Below are 12,973 nucleotides of genomic sequence, written 5' to 3' on the forward strand. Positions count from 1 at the left end.
GATTTTAATCACTCTATCTAAAGTGGAAAATATAGATGGAATAATGCAAAGCAAAAGTACAGTATTGTTAATAGTTTTTTAAATGATTCGTTTAACTTTTCACTCGATATTTCAAACAACTCAGAAACCACTATAATGGGGGTGAGAAATTTACTCAAATAACAAACAGAACCACGGAGAATCCTTTACCTGTTCTCAGATTGTAGCAATGGTGGTGGCTAGAATAGAACTCATCTTGGATTTCCAATTTCAGGGCTTCATAAAGAGAGACAAGTTTCTGCATATGAAAGTGCCCTGATGGAACTATCCTGCACTGCAGGTCCTGTTGTATGTATGGCAGAAATAAGCTTTGTTAAAGCAGCTCCTTTTAGAAAGTGCTGCTTATCTCATTTACCCTCTCAGAAAACCTGTATGTTAACTCCACCAGTAGAAGCATACTTACCAGTTCAGATCCTGTGAGTAACGGCTCGTTAAAAATAGAGAGTTTTATAGGCATTCAACACTTGAGAATAACTAGCCATTCCTCATATTGGAGGAAGAAGCAGATATGGTTTTCTACGGGTTAATGTGAACAAAACTCTTACAGCATTTAGTAAGTTAACTATTGCTAATTTCTGAGTCCTTCCCCCTAGGAATTGTAGAAAACCCTTAGCCAAGTTTAGATTGAAAGAATGGTTATAGTCTAAAATTATTTTCTTTTTGCTTCAGTATGTCCCATAGGATTCCTGCCCGCATTTTCATGTTCTGACATCTGGGTTCTTATTTCCATTACAGATTTTCCTAGGCTCCTTGCATAATAGCAATTATTGATGTAAAGTTCCTTTGTACCAGACACTGCTGTAAGTATTTTTATCTTCATTTAATATACAAAAAAAAACAAAAACAAAAAAACCTCATGAGATGTGAATGATTATAAGTGCATTATACATATAAGGAAGATAAGGCACAGAGAGGTTAAGAAATTACCCAAAGTCACACAGCTAGTATTAGCAGAAACTGAGGATTCAAACTCCAGGTGATTAACTACTATGTCATATTGCTTTTCTAAGTACCAGGTACTTGATCACAGAATTCTTAGGGCTTGCTCCCACTAGTATGCTCAGAAATGCTCAGAAAACTAGTATCCTCCCACCAGCATGCTCTTTTAATCCTGTTTGGCACTCTAAACTCCAAATGAGTTTGAGATAGGGGAGGGCCCTGGGGGTATGAAAATATGACCACACAGATACTATCTCCATGCTTGCTTTGCAGATGGAAATCAAAAAGTGTGAGAATTTGCTCATACTAAGGAGCAAGCAATTGCCTTAAACCTTCCATTTTCTCATGATCTTAATTTTTAGAGCCTAGTCAGTTAATCAAATTACCGTCCTATTTAAATACCAGGAAATTAAAATATGTAAAACATTATACATGTTTTCTGATCTAATCGTTAGAACATGCTCTTCCTTTAGAAATTTATGATTTTTTAAATATACTTTTTTTAAGATTTTATTTATTTATTTATTTGACAGGCAGAGATCACAAGGAGGCAGAGAGACAGGCAGAGAGAGGAGGAAGCAGGCTCCCTGCTGAGCAGAGAACCCGATGTGGGACTCGATCCCAGGACCCTGAGATCACGACCTGAGCCGAAGGCAGCAGCTTAACCCACTGAGCCACCCAGGTGCCCTATTTTTTTAATCTTAAAAAATAGTCTCTTCCACTGAAATTTAATGGGTCACATATTCCTAGTCAGAAAAAATGAAATTATTTCCATTTTTAAAATAAATATATGTGTATACATGTATATATATGTATCTATATATTTTTATATAATATATATATTACATATATATGAAATATATATATGTAAAATATATATGTAATATATATATTTCAAACTCATATATGTATCTATATATTTTTATATAATATATATATATATATTTCATATATATATGTAATGAATCCAGGAGGAAAATGATATTTTGTCTTTGGTGTCTTCTCTGTAGTGGATCTATATCCTTGTTTTTCTATAAACAGAAACCAGGCAATACAGAAAGTAGACTCACTTCTTTCCAGTATTAAAAAATATAACTCAAATACATGCAAAATTCATTGTATGGATGTTGGCTCTAAATTTCCTTGCAAATTCGCTAAAAAGATAACACATACTGACAAGATTGTAAATGTCTATTGAAAGAATTATGCTTGATTAAAAACATTGAATTATTTTATCTTATGCAAACATAATTTATTGTTGTGCAAGATTGCCCTCTTGTGTTTTTTCTAGTTAAGTCATTATTATTTTTATCAATTTAATATTCAATTTTCAACTTTTCCATCTAAAATTAACTCACTCAACAACATTGTTGGAGCTAAAGCATGTTACTGCTAAGTGAAATAAGCCAGAGAAAGACAAATACCATATGATTTCACACATATGTGGAATTTAGGAAACAAAACAGATGAACATGGGGGAAAGAGGGGGGAGAAAAACCAAAAATCACTCTTAACAATAGAGAACAGACTGAGGGTTGCTGGAGGGGAGGTGAAGGGTGGGCTAAATGGGTGCTGGGTATTAAGGAGAGTACTTGTGTGGAACACTGGGTATTACATGAAAGTGACGAATCACTAACTCCTGTAACCAATATTACATTATATGTCAACTAACCAGAATTTAAATAAAAACCTAAAACATTGAAAAACTAATTAATTAAATAAAATAAAATTAACTCACCGCCAAAGGAACTTTAAAGCTTTATATTTACAACCCTACTGATCAGTAGTTAGTGCTATGGTTTATGGTACACCCATTCCTTTAAATCTCTGAGTGGATCTGTAAAATATTGTGGCCTAAAGTTACAAGGAAACAGAGTCCATCAGAAGTAAATACATAAACAAAAAATTAGAATTATGTCAACAAATACTGAAATCCTGATACTCACTACTCTACCAAGTTATGGAAGGTGCAGCCAATTCGTCTCATATATATATGGGTCTGGCTTAATAACCTAACAGTCAGTTTCCCCCATTGGCTTACTTAGTTATTATGGTTATATAACAACACTGACAACACTTTAAATTATTTTTTAATTTAATTTATTTATTTTATTAATGTTAATTAATTAATTAATTTGACAGAGAGAAATCACAAGTAGGCAGAGAGAGAGAGAGGAGAAAACAGGCTCCCTGCAGAGCAGAGAGCCCGATATGGGGCTTGATCCCAGAACCCCGGGATCATGACCTGAGCTTAAGGCAGAGGCTTTAACCCACTGAGCCACCCAGGTGCCCCAATATTTTAAATTATTTTACGAAAAACTACCTTGTCTTAGGCAAGATTTCTTTTCAGTGTTGTCAAATTAGAACAAGTACTCTCATATATTGAAATGTATATCTGGTACACTTTTTTGTAAATCAAATTGGCAGTATATGCTAAAAGCCTTAAAAAAAAAAAAAGCCTTATTAGGTTTGCTTCTAGGAATTTATCTCAAAAGCACAATCCTAAGTACCCCCAAAACTTCATGCCCCAACTACTCATCATGGCCTTATTTCTAGCACAAACACTGGTAACAGCCTAAAGATGGCTGTGTGTTGAATTCGATTGGAATACATAGAGTGGAATTTTTGCAACAACTATAATTTTAATGTAATATTTAAAATGACATGAAATTTTTCTATGTTATGATGTTAAGTTTAAAAAATTCAGGATATAAATATACATGTGTGTATGTGCAGGTGTGTATCACCATGATTTAAAGAAATTCTTCCCAAATTATGAACAAAGACTAAAACAAAATGCCTCAAAATATTAATAGTGGTTGTCATTTGGGGGGTGGCACTATGGTGGCTATTTCTCTATTTCTCACTTGTCTGTGTCTTCATGTTTTTATGTTGAACATGCATTACTGTTATAAAAGGGGGACCCCACATGTCACTAATATCAGCAGAATTGAGGTACTGTCCTCATTGTACAGATCAGGAATTTGGTGGTTTTCTGTGCCACTGGCTCAGGATAGCTGAGCCACTGTAGGAAACTGGAGAAGCCCCTAGATTAGGCAAAGAGTGGGATAGTTCCTTAGGATGGAGACCTTCTTTCTCAATACTTAATTCTTCCGGAGAAGAAAAAGGTAGAATTAGGTGGATTTCTTTTCCAAACACAGAAACAAGCAAACAAAGCAACAACCATTTATTTGGTGCTTAATATATGCTATATTGGTTTGAAGGGGTCAAAAGCTAAATGCAGTGAATGGCTGGATGAAAAGGACGGTTACACAGTCTCACAACCAACCATTCCCCCCCCCTCCGCCACCTGCCCCGGGCCACTGTAGCCAAAGAGCTGCTCTTCCCGCCTGGAGCAACAATCCTTGATTACCTTAACTCCCATTCTCATTCATTTTTCAGAATGCAGAGAGAGTGTTCTTTTCAAAGAACAAACCTTCCACAGATTCCCAGGGCCTCTGGAGATAAACTCTAAATTTATGGGGGTTGACAAGGCCCTTTATGGTCTGGCTTTGGCTAAACCTATCCAGCTTCCTCTTTGGTCTTCTCCAAGCATTCTGATCTTCCCCAGGCTTTGCCCATCCTGTCTCTGGTTCAGTTAACTCCTGCTTAGTTTTTAAGTGTCTGGTTCAGTGTTGCCTTCAGTGGGAAAATGCCGTTGCCCCTCTATGTGCACCTATCATAATCCCAGCTTTCCTGATTAGAGCCCTTTCTGGGGGTTATTAAATTCTCTGCTTTGAAGGACTTTATCTGGACTTTGGGCTCTGAGTGAGGGAAGGGCTGAGTCTACCCTTTAACTAGATATGTTAAGTGCTGAACAGGGGAGCAACAGGTGTTTACTGAATAAATGAATGAATGGGTGAATTAAGTGAGATAGCTTCATTATATTCAACTTCCCCCAAACGTCCTCTCTAAAGATGTACTCTAACTGATGAAGGTGCATATTAATATAAAGAGGATACCTTGCCATGATGGTGGTCCTGGGGATGCTGTGAGTTCTTCGTTCAGCCCTGCCCTGCCATGCTGAATCCAAGTCTCACTTCACAGATCCATGTGCATGTGTGTATATACTTAAGAGATTTTTCAAATTAATTTTTCAAGCCCCTTATGGGAGAAAAAGGGGTCACTATGATACATGAACTGTTTCTAATCCTTAAAAAAAAGATATTTTCATCCAACAATAAAGGAGTAATTTAATTATGATTCATAAAATAATTACAATCTTTAAAGACATAAGAAAATAATATAATACCAAATTTTTATAAAAGTATACATACCAGGGGCGCCTGGGTGGCTCAGTGGGTTAAGCCGCTGCCTTCGGCTCAGGTCATGATCTCAGGGTCCTGGGATCAAGTCCCGCATCGGGCTCTCTGCTAAGCGTGGCGCCTGCTTCCCTCTCTCTCTCTCTGCCTGCCTCTCCGACTACTTGTGATTTCTCTCTGTCAAATAAATAAATAAAATCTTAAAAAAAAAGTATACATACCACATATACAGAACAAGCTAATCTCTCCTACATATAAAAAGTACATATCACACATTTACATAATACCAAGATTTGAAGAAAATGCATCAAAATGTATATTGTGAATATTTCTGAGTCATCGCTGTCAGAAAAGTAAAGTATTTTTCTTCCTTGTATTTATGTATTTATACTCCCATACAGCACATATATACTTAAAAATATTTTACTGAATAAATTAAGTAATGCAAAGATTTTATACTTAATAGATTTACTAATGCAATGACCTTTAATGCAGATACTACTTGAAGACACTATAGAACTACAATCATTTTGAATTTGACTTCTCCGATATCCTCAGGTTGGGAGTTTTTCATGTTTCTCAAAGGGAACAAAGAATATTTTATGAAATGGTTTAGAAAGTAAATTAATGCATACATTATTATGCCAAGCACAAATGAGATGGCATTTAAAAAAAAGAGATTAAAGGATAGGCTGGAGGCAGTTAACTAAGTATAAAGGTACTGGAAGTTGATTAGGGAGAGGCTGATTTGGGCAGAATTCCCTCTTCAAACAGGCCACCAGGAGCAGTTGGGAGGAGCCTGGGAAAGTCCCTCACCTGCACCACCTATCCCAATAGATCTAGGAAGTTGCTTTTTTGTTTTTGTTTTCATTTAACAATAGGTCCAGTGATAAGCAAAATTGCCCTCCTGGAAAGCTCCCTGAAGTGCAAAAAGACTAAGAAGATCAAAGGAACCATTAACCACTCCCTGAACTTCAAAGGTTTCTCCTTGAGAACTCAGAGAAGCCGCTGTGAGTTTATACATGACTGACAGACTTCCACTGCAGTATAGAAATAGAACAAATATCTCGATTACATTATTTATTTCTCTGCTGTGGTCGCATTTTGGATTTTACCAGTTTTGTACACATAATAAAATGAGTAATAAATCAAAATATATTAGGACTAGAGACCTACACTTACCCAATGAGCCCTAATGGCGCTATTCTTAGCACTACTCTCTTTTCGTGCTTTCTAAACCTAGCTTTTTAGTGTCTTGGTTGTTGCTATATTTTCTCATTCAGAAAGAAATAAAATAACCACTTTGCCTTGCATAGTTTGTATTTTAATTCAATATTCAAATAAAGTCTACAAAATCACTTGCTTTTCCTGGACTGGTTTCCAGACTCAGGTCCCCAATGATGGAAGTTCTCTTTTCAGTAAAGCATTTCATGCAGGCTGTGGTGACCTACAGCCCAAAACATTCAGTCAGCCATGAGTGTGTAGCACTCATTTTAATAATAAAAAATGCATCTGCAGTTTTTTTTTTTACTTTTTGTGAAATTCTTTATTAAAAATGCCTCTCCATCTACTTGTGATTTCTCTCTGTCAAATAAATAAATAAATAATCTTTTTAAAAAATTAATTTTTATATTAAAATATCACATATAAATCATAAGTTTATGGCTCTATAAAGTTTCACAAAAAAGATACACTCATGTAATAACCAGCACTCAGATAAAAAAAAAAATAGATTACAGAATATTTCTAGCACTTCAAAACTCTCTCTTGGGCCCTCTTCCACGTTCCTGACTTCTACTCTGAGATACTGACTGTACTAGCCAACAGTGGCCAGACATATATAAAAATAGAGCTCTGGGGGGCACCTAGGTGGTTCAATTGGTTAAGCATCTGCCTTTGGCTCAGGTCATGATCCCCGGGGGTTCTGGGGGATCACTCAGCCTTGGGTTCCCTTCAAAGCAAGGAATTGGCTTCTCCCTCTCTCTCTCTGCCCCTCCCTCTGCTCGTGCTCTCTCTCTCTCTCTGTGTATGTTTCAAAAATAAATAATAAAAAAGTTTTAATAAAAAAATAAAGCTCTAACCCACAATCCACAGCACCCTGCCCACCAACCCCTTATATATCATGAATAAACCAGGAAGCCATACTGCTCTGAGTTGGATTTGTAGGAAGTCACACTGCTACCTCTAGTAACAATCTGGGAGTCCAAACTAACTTCTGTAACAACTGACCCCAATGGCCAGGACTTGATTAATGATGGATAGCTTCTCCAATTTTTGTCTCTACATCCAACTTAGAATGAATGCATGAAAGTCAAGTATGCACCCTCAAGCCAATCCTGTAAGTGCTTATTTTAAGCAGAAGAATCTTAAGCAAAAGACTCTAGAAGATACTACTAGATTCTTAAGACCTTCGAAGATACTTTTCTTATCACTTCTGGTAATAAAAGTCCTATATAAATAAACTTGTTTAAGACATTTACACCAAGAGAGACATCTACTATCTGAAAAGGTGTAGAAAAAGATCGATCTTTGATGCATACATTCAGAATCATGTATTATGCATCTACCAGGAATAAGATGATAAGACATAATTTCCACTCTTAAAAGTCTTCTAGAAGAAGCCACAGAAGAGCAAAGAAGTCTTGAACAAGTTTGCCCACAGAAATCCAAAGCAGTCACTGAACAGGGAGAAGTCAGTTTTGCAAGTAGAGAGGGTGTGTGTGTGTGTGTGTCTGTGTGTCTGTGTGTGTGAGAGAGAGAGAGAGAGATTAGGAATGGTGAAGGTGATGATATCTAGGACCAATAGCAGAATGAGCACAGATATAGAGACCAGAAAACCATCATGCCCATTTTGGGTACTACAAGCAATAGTCTGGTTCAAAGTTCACTCATCCATAAATACAATAATTATTAAATGAATACTTTGAGTTAAAATTGTGACTATCAAGAAATAACTTGTCCTTCAAGATAAGATCATCAAGAAGGCCTTGTCTATGCAGTGAACATAGAACGTGGCCTTCCTAGAATCCATTCCGCATTCTTCTAATAGAAACGTAATTTCTTTAGTATATACCCTTCCCCCCACAACACAAATGCCTCCAAAGCAGCTCACTCACTCCTAGTTCCAAGTGGCCCAAGAAAGGTTACACTTAGTCTCTTTCCAGTGACTGACTTTGGAATAGCTCATGACCAAGTCTGATAAAAGACAACACCAAGAGAGGTTTGCTAGAGTTCTCTGGGAAAGTAATTCTTGGTGCGTTACTGAAAGCCCCTCCCTTCCCCTCACTGGGCATGAATCAAGAAATACATGGCTCCCAATACTTAGGGCAACCATATGGTAAATACAAAGGAAGCAGGTTTAGGATGGAGCTGACTCTATGAATGGCAGGAGAGAGAAAGAAACCTGGATTCTTAAATAATATCATTGAACCAATTGACCCTGAACTTCACCCTGCCTCTGACAGTCTTTTATAAGACAGATAAAGAGATCACAAGGAGGCAGAGAGAGAGAGGAAGGGAAGCAGGCTCCCTACCCAGCAGAGAGCCCGATGTGGGGCTCGATCCCAGGACCCCAGGATCATGACCTGAGCCGAAAGCAGAGGCCCCAACCCACTGAGCCACCCAGGCGCCCCTACTCTAGAGTTGTTTTTACCAGTTTTCCAGGCTAGCATCATCCAAAAGCAACTATCATTGACCACTCTCTTCACATTCTCCTCAGCAGATTAGAAAAAAAAAAGTGATCTAGTTCACTCCCTGACTTTTCTAAAAGCTGGATAGAGATGGTTTTTCTGTTATTTGTGGCCAAAGCACCCTAATCTAGATTTGATTATTAGGCGAAGGGGAGTCACTGAAGAAGTTTAAGCGGGAGATGGACATAGTTTTCATTTTATGAGGACAGCAGTGGCAGAAATGTTGAGGATAGATGAGTGGGATGGGAGACTGGCTAACATTTACTCAGGGCACACCATGTGCTTCTACTAGGCTAAAAATTTTACACATATTAATTCATTTAATCTTTCCCATCCTCTATGAAGTATGTAGTATTATCTGCTTTCAATAAGAATAATCTGAAGCTCAGAGACATTAAGTTATCCGAGATCACAGAGCTAGTAAGTGGCAGAGCCAGGATTTGGACCCCAATTTTATTATAGACATTTCTTCACACACCCCTTGCCCCCAGTAATACATATCAGGAGAAGCGCATATTCCTCTCAGCCACAAACAGGCCTCATTGATCTAAGAGTAAACCACTGACTGGGTTTCCAGTGACTGACTCAGGAATAAGCTGGTGACCCAACTCCAGTTTGGCTTCTAACCACCAGTTCGTGCTGCATATTTCATAGCATTATTGTGAGAACTAAAGTGGGCTATTGCTTAAAACATACTTAATATATGGTAGGCTGACAGTAAATGGTAGCTACTGCTGTGATGATTATAGACTCCTATATATCAAGAAAAACTGAGAAGGAATGTTCAGAGAAGGAGGGCAAAGAAGTATGGTATGACAGAAGCCAAGGGAAGAGTTTAGGAAAGGCATAGCAAAATCAAATGCCATGGGAAAATAAAGTGACATGAAGAGTTAAAGAGTGGAATGGATCTAGTCTTTAGGACATGACAGGTGACTTTTGCCAGGGAAGTGTTAGTGGAAGGGTTGAGGTAGAAGGGCCACCAATTGGCTGAAGAACAAACTTGCATCTGGATTAGCAATTTCACTGTGATGGAAAGGAGAGAAAGTCAGCATTTATAAACTTTGAGGCAGAGAGTGAGAACAACCATGGGACAGGTGCCAAAGGGTATTGAAAGGATGACATCAAGCTCACAGGTAAAGGGAGGTATTAGTCTTGAAGAATTGGGCCATCTTCTACCCTCTAATGGTTTTCCTGGGGTGGGGAGAGATAAGGGTAAATTCAAATACAGATGCATTTATTGACATGGCGGGTGGAGGTGGAGGGCGTTCACCTTTGGAATAGTTCTTTTCTCCTAGTGAAGTGGAGGCAGGGTCATCTGCTGAGGAGAGTGTGAAGAGAGTGGTCAATGATAGTTGCTTTTGGATGATGCTAGCCTGGAAAACTGGTAAAAACAACTCTAGAGTAGGGGCGCCTGGGTGGCTCAGTGGGTTGGGGCCTCTGCTTTCGGCTCAGGTCATGATCCTGGGGTCCTGGGATCGAGCCCCACATCGGGCTCTCTGCTGGGTAGGGAGCCTGCTTCCCTTCCTCTCTCTCTCTGCCTACTTGTGATCTCTTTATCTGTCAAATAAATAAGTAAAACCTTTAAAAAAAAACAAACAAAACAACCAACTCTAGAGTAGTGACAGCTGAGGGCATAGCTAAATTGGAGACCAAGAATTTTCAATAGCTTTAATATATAGGAATATATGATTCTCTTGAGCACCTCTCACTTACCCAGATAGAGATAGAACAAAGAGCCTGTCTGTGCCCTCAGCAAGTTATGGAAGCATGAAGTTCAAAGTAATGGAAATAGCGACCATTTGACTGTAGTCCAGTCTCTGGTTCCTCATACACCGCCAAGGGCCTTATTCATACAAACAAAATCTATGCCTACAACTGGGACTGCCAACCACTGTTGTCAAAGGGTCAGAGGGTTAAAGAACAGACTGTTCACTCCCTCAAATTCAAAGGGAAGAATCAAACTGTTAATCAAAGCACTTTACCTGGGAATCTCACAGTGTTCCAAAATTACAGGTGGTAAAACAATATTCATCCTTTGATTAAATGCTGAGTCTCAAATTTGATGTATCCCCTTTCTTTCATCTAGGATAAAACAAAGTTAAAGACATTCATATTTAAGGCTTTATGTACAATGGATAGGATTAGTAGGACTAAGAGCAATATGGCATGTAAAATAAAACTACATAAATATTTGAATTATTCAGTATGTGTGTCTATGCCACATAACATGACATCCTGCTGAGTCAAGAGAACTTAAAACATCTCTCCATTATTAGCAACTTCATTCCCCCTTAAACCTGGCCAATAAGAGAAAATGTCTACTTGTTAGAATATGGAAGGAACATTTCTCCTTCAGGAAGTTGCTTTAAGATATTGCTTCAAAGTTGCTCTTGGTTATTTTAATTGATTTAATGAGTTTTTTCTTCTAAAAAACTCAAGGTGTGTCCTTTTATTGTTCAAAAGAGAACAAAGGCAATAGTAAACAAGTGACTGTTGTATCATAAGGTATGTCAAAGCAATGAAAATACCAATTATCCAGATAGAAGACTATCACTGGTTGTACATCCCCTGCTTGGAGACCATGCCTTCCTCTGAACTTATCACTCTCAGAGATAGTTGTCTTTTCAGAGCTTCTTAATTGACAAATATGCCTAAAGCATTAGAGTAAACTAATCCTATTTTTATACCTAAAATAATGCTGCCATCATATCAGCATATAAAAACATGAGTAAAAAAGAAAAGGCTTACAAAGACAGATTTCTTAGAGAAGTCTTCCTAGAAGATCAGCATTGGGATTTTAATACTGGGATATAAAGTGGAGTCACTGGAGCTTAGATATCAGAGATCTTATTAGCTTATGAACTAGCAAGGAGGCCAGAATTTACTTTGTAATTATAAACATCCTAGACTGCTGAGAGAATAACATAGTGTAGGAAAAAAAAAAAAAACAGCAAGTCTCCTTTTAAGTATTAGATATGATCATAAGTGAATAAGACTCCGTCACTGACCTCATGGAGGTCTTTCCAAATCTCACCTTTCTGAAAATAACTGTGAGACAACATTAAGTGAGCTCCTCAGCAAGAAAGCTCAGTGCCGGGACGCCTGGGTGGCTCAGGTGGTTAAGCAGCTGCCTTCGGCTCAGGTCATGATCCCAGCGCCCTGGGATCGAGTCCCATATCGGGCTCCTTGCTCAGCAGGGAGCCTGCTTCTCCCTCTGCCTCTGCCTGCCTCTCTGTCTGCCTGTGCTCACTCGCTCTCTCCCCCTCTATCTCTGACAAATAAATAAATAAAATCTTTTTTAAAAAAAAAAAAAAAAAAAAAAAAAAAAAGAAAGCTCAGTGCCAAGTATGGAAAGAACACTAAGACTTGCTGCCACTCATTTCTTACAATGGAGTCACATTAGATAGGGTTACAGTTCACAGATAACAAGAGACATTTTTCTAAGTAAAAATTAACTTTAGGGGCACCTGGGTGGCTCAGTTGGTTAAGTGACTGCCTTTGGCTCAGGTCATGATCCTGGAGTCCTGAGATTAAGTGCCACATCAGGCCCCCAGCTCCATGTGGAGTCTGCTTCTCCCTCTGACCTCCCCTCTCATGCTCTCTCTCTCTCAAATCAATAAATAAAAATCTAAAAAAAAACCCTTTAAATATGTTTTGGGGAGTTGTGTGGGGCCATCTTGGTCATTATTTCCTGAATGACTTGAACAGATCATTGTTTCTTTGGCTGACCATCCAGGTTACACTTCAAACCTATGTCATTTGAAAAATATGTATTGTTAAACAATGTACGTGCATTTGGAAATATGGTTTTGTTTTTCTTTTTAAAAACCATAAATGGGATCCCATTGTACTTATTAGTTTACCTCCTTAGGGTGTTTAGGAAGTCTTAAGCACCTATGACAACTTGTGCTTTCCAAAAATGGCCACAGCAATATTTCTGGTCCCATGTTCTCTTTAAAAACCTTACCTCTCCTCATCAAGAAGTAGGGTCTGTTTCCCCATCCCCTGAACTTGGATGAGGCTTTGTGAGGGTATGGAGAAATA

The sequence above is a fragment of the Mustela nigripes genome, chromosome 13 (genome assembly GCF_022355385.1).
Source record: "Mustela nigripes isolate SB6536 chromosome 13, MUSNIG.SB6536, whole genome shotgun sequence".
Taxonomy (NCBI): Eukaryota; Metazoa; Chordata; class Mammalia; order Carnivora; family Mustelidae; genus Mustela; species Mustela nigripes.